At 36.9% G+C, this 4,142-nt stretch overlaps 1 long non-coding RNA gene across 1 annotated transcript; it reads left to right on the top strand.

Moving 5' to 3' along the window:
• The first annotated feature begins 205 nt into the window (after positions 1-205).
• LOC142182656 (uncharacterized) lies at positions 206-3,609 on the top strand. Its single transcript, XR_012711524.1, has 2 exons — positions 206-1,529; positions 3,354-3,609. It is a non-coding gene; the product is annotated as an uncharacterized LOC142182656 (long non-coding RNA).
• The last annotated feature ends 533 nt before the right edge of the window (positions 3,610-4,142 follow it).

Raw genomic sequence — 4,142 nt, 5'->3', positions numbered from 1 at the left:
GAGTTTTAGAACCCAGTTCTTGGCCCAATTTGGATTAGTCCATTAAGCCTAGGGACCCTTCTAGACTCTTCTTTGGAAAAAAAAAACAAATAAAGAAGACCCTAAGGACTTAACACAAAAGATCTAGGGACTAATTGGCAAAATACACAACAATACACCTAAAACCTAGACCTATATTATAGGTAATGCCTACAATGAGCTAAAGGGGGGATTGGAAGAAAAGAAGCTAGCGCCGTTTTCAGTAAAAGAACACACCCCCACCGGCGGAGCTCGATCTTCAGAGAAGAAGAGCCATTTCAATGGCTTCTTCTTGACACACCCTCACGCCAACCTGAACCAAAAACCCTAGAACACTAAAAGAACCTAGAGTTAGCCGTTTTAGACCTTAGGCTCCATCAGATATCATCTTCTTCCTCAGCAGTCATGAACAAGGGATCTTAGGCAGCCATCCCCGATTTCTCCACAACAGCCAGCAACCGTTACATCCAAACACCCTCCCCATCGATCTTCTTCATCAACAACTAAACCAAAAATCTCTCACCCCATCCCGTTACCCCTGAACTTCCAACAGTGTGTCTGTCCAAATGACTCTCACTTTGCCAGACATCACTTAACCAGACGAGCTCCCTCACCACAAGAAAACACACACACACACATACAAGAGACAGAAGCGGGCAGAACAAAAGCAAAATATATAACAAAAATGGAATTTAGAGATAAATTTTGGACTTTGTTTAGACTTTTAAATTGGTTTGAAATCTCAGAAAAATTAGAGAATATGTCTTGCGTCTTCTGTTTCCTCCCATCGATTTTGAACAGTTGGTTTTCAAACGGAGTTCAATTACGATGAGTTTGTCGTTCGAGTCGTCGAGGTCGAGTTTCCCGGCGTGGTCCTTGGTTAGCGGGTTTGTTCGTGTTGCGTCGTTGGAGGTTCTTTAGAGTTTTTTTTGCAAATGGCTGAGCTTTATTTTGGTTACTTTTTCACCTGAATATAAGAAATACCAGGAAGTATGATTTGTATCTTATTTTCTTTGGTTCCTTTCCCTCGCTCTTGCTTGAATTATTACTCGAAAATTAGCCCAAGGTATGAGTTACATTTGCCTTGACAATTTTGTTTCTGGGGTTTTATTTGGATTGAAAGAACAGAGATGAGGTCAACGTTCCTTCCCATATTCGGTTTTGTAAAGGAAAAGCAAAGGATTGGACGATCTGACAGTAATCCTCTTAATACGTGCATTAAAATGGAAAAGGACTGTACTTGTTTTGATTAATATTAGAACTTATCGAGCTATGGTGTTGCCCCAATTTCGTGTGGGAAATATTCAGCTTCTGTAGATATGCAATTGTCCCAATTTCGTGTGGGAAATATTCAACTCAGATTCGGGAAACAGTTTGGTTTCGAGCTTTCCGGTGACGATTCGAGATTTTATCCGTTTTTCAGCTTTTCGGTGTTAATTCGAGTCTCGCCTATGGTTCGTTACATCTCGAGGTCGAAGTAGTGAAAGAATCAATTGTCCGGCTCTATTAAGGTTCAACTCTTTCACCCTCTATTCGTTTATGCTGGCTTAATATTAATTATTTGTTTGGTGATATGATCTTGTTGATTCTGTAACTGTTCTCCGTGGTTTTGAATTTGCTCGCTTGGTTATCTGCTCGTGTTTACTCGAATTGGTTATAGCTGAACATGATTTTGTCATAGTATAGAAAGTTGGATTGTTATTCATTAACGGAACTATGTAAAATTATATTAAAGGAGCCCGGGTGTGCATTTCATGTGACCCGATTCCAACTTCGAACAAGGTTAAATAAAGCGTGTAGTGAACCACGGGTGCATTTCATTTGACGTGGCTTGTGATATATTTTAAATAACCTTGAAGTCTTCCTTAAAACAATTAAAAGCGGTTTAAAAGTAAAAATGCACATAGGTCTAGAAGTGTTTTAAAATCAAATAATTAAGCCGAATATAACAGTTGAGCGACCGTGTTAGAACCACGGAACACGAGAATTCCTAACACCTTCTCCCGGGTTAACAGAATTCCTTATCCGGATTTTTGGTTCGCGGACTGTTAAACAGAGTCAAGCTTTTCCTCGATTCGGGATTCAACCGGTGACTTGGGACACCATAAATCTCCCAAGTGGCGACTCTGAATCTTTTAACAGTAAACCCCATTTCAATTGTCCTTTAATTGGAAAAACTCCCTATATATATACCCTTCCGGGGGTGTAGTGAAAAAGGAGGTGTGACAGCTCTGGCGACTCTGTTGGGGATCGAACCCAGAATCTTTGGTTCAGAGTTCAAGAATTCGAGCTTAGAATAATTGTTATAGTTGGCTTTATCCATTATCTAATTTTGTTACATGAATTGGGCCTAATGTGCTAATTGATTATTTTTACCGCTTTGATATTCCGTGAACTGTATATAAAATGTTGCGAAATCCCTCTTCTCTCTGAGTCTTCTAAATCATGAAGAAGTGTGCACTTCGTGTGACTTCTTTTTTGTTAGAGTCATATCCCAAATTTAGAACGAGGTTCGGACAAGTTGCAAAGCCGGTGAAGCTTCTGTATTCCCGGTACGCTGCCCCCTGGCTCGAGATGTCCGCTCGGGTAAGCCAGGTCTAGAACAATAAACCCAGATTTTGAACCTAGTATAACAAGATCTCATGCCGGATCCCTAGTAGGAAAGTTTGCTTGCATCACGTGCATTTGACTTTGGGGACTCAAAACAGGGGTTGGGTCCGTCTAGGATAGGTGTACCCAAAATAACAGACCATCTTGATGCATCCTATGTGCTACATGTTTCATTTCTTCAAGGGTAAAATGATTATTTGGCGGACCAATGAAAAAAAAAAAGAAAAAAAAGAGAGGATGAAGTGTGAGGATAAAGCGAGTAGGGCCCAATTATATTTTTTGTTATATTTTATTAAGAAAAAAAGAGCATGAAAACTTCAAAAAGATTTTGCACTTTTTATCATTTTTCAAAATAAAAAAAAAAAGAAAAAGAAAATCCAAAATGATTTTACATGTTTCATCATTTTTCGAAAAAAAAGACAAAAAATGTGTTTTCTATAAGTCAGTTATTTTTTTTATTTCTTGCCCGTATTCAATCTGCCCGAACTACGCATACCTGATTCTCGTCTTTCGGGGCGTGATACGTAGGCAACCCACATAGGGTCCGGTCTTCCTAGTAAATCTTAGGTTCTTGGCTTTGCGGGGTCATAGCCAAATTTTGCACTTCTAGCCACCTTTTGGCCAAATAAGCCAGTTTGCAAAAATAGCCTCAACCATGTCTTCCATGTGTCCAGTAGGGAGTGTTATTGTCTCACATAGTGTTGATTTAAAGTTTTCTCATACAGGTGTGGATTTATTTACCGAAGTTTGAGCATGACAGACACCCCGTGACCATCCGGTCAAGATCACTCAGTCAGGAGTTGCTTGAGGAGATTTGTTTTATTTTTAAGTTTTGAGTTTGTTCTTCATTTTGTGTCGTCTTTTACTTTCTAGTTTTGTGCAGTAATGTCAAGCCTTTTGTTATTGTATTTTCTGCTTTATATTTGAAAAATATGTTGTAACTCAAAAATCTAAAAAAAGAAGAAGAGATGTTGCATTTTATATTTCGTTATAAAATTTCTTTAGAATACTAATTCTAGAAATGAAAAAAAAAATTGAGATTGTTTTCCTTTAGGCAATTAATATCTAGGACTTAAAATGAATTGTTTTTATGTTTCCTTTAGTATATTAGGACCAAAATTAAAAAAAAAGAGAATTTTCTTTTAGTACTTCTTTAAAAGCTTTCTTTAAGGTGTTAATACCAAAATCCAAAAAGATTTTCTTTTGAGGTGTTTCTTTGGGAAATTAGTGAAAAATAAAAAAAAATTCTTTTATTTTCATTAGAACTTTAGGATATTGTACATAGAAAAAATACTTTATCTTTTGTTTATCATTAGAATTTCTTTTTTAGTTAATCAAAATTGAAATCTAAAAGCATCTTGTTTTATCTTTTTCATTGCTCGTTTCGAAAAAAAATATATGAACGTTAAGCTTGAGTTTAGAATAGGTTATAGAACAATAAGTCTAGAAAATTCAAAAAAAAAGATTTGTTTCTTTTATTTCTCTTTTCTCGTCAGAGTAGTCTTTAAGGTAAA

Source organism: Nicotiana tabacum, chromosome 7 (genome assembly GCF_000715075.1).
Source record: "Nicotiana tabacum cultivar K326 chromosome 7, ASM71507v2, whole genome shotgun sequence".
In the NCBI taxonomy this organism is placed as follows: domain Eukaryota; kingdom Viridiplantae; phylum Streptophyta; class Magnoliopsida; order Solanales; family Solanaceae; genus Nicotiana; species Nicotiana tabacum.
The sequence above is the reverse complement of the archived record's forward strand: the minus strand, read 5'-3'. Positions and strand labels throughout refer to the sequence as shown.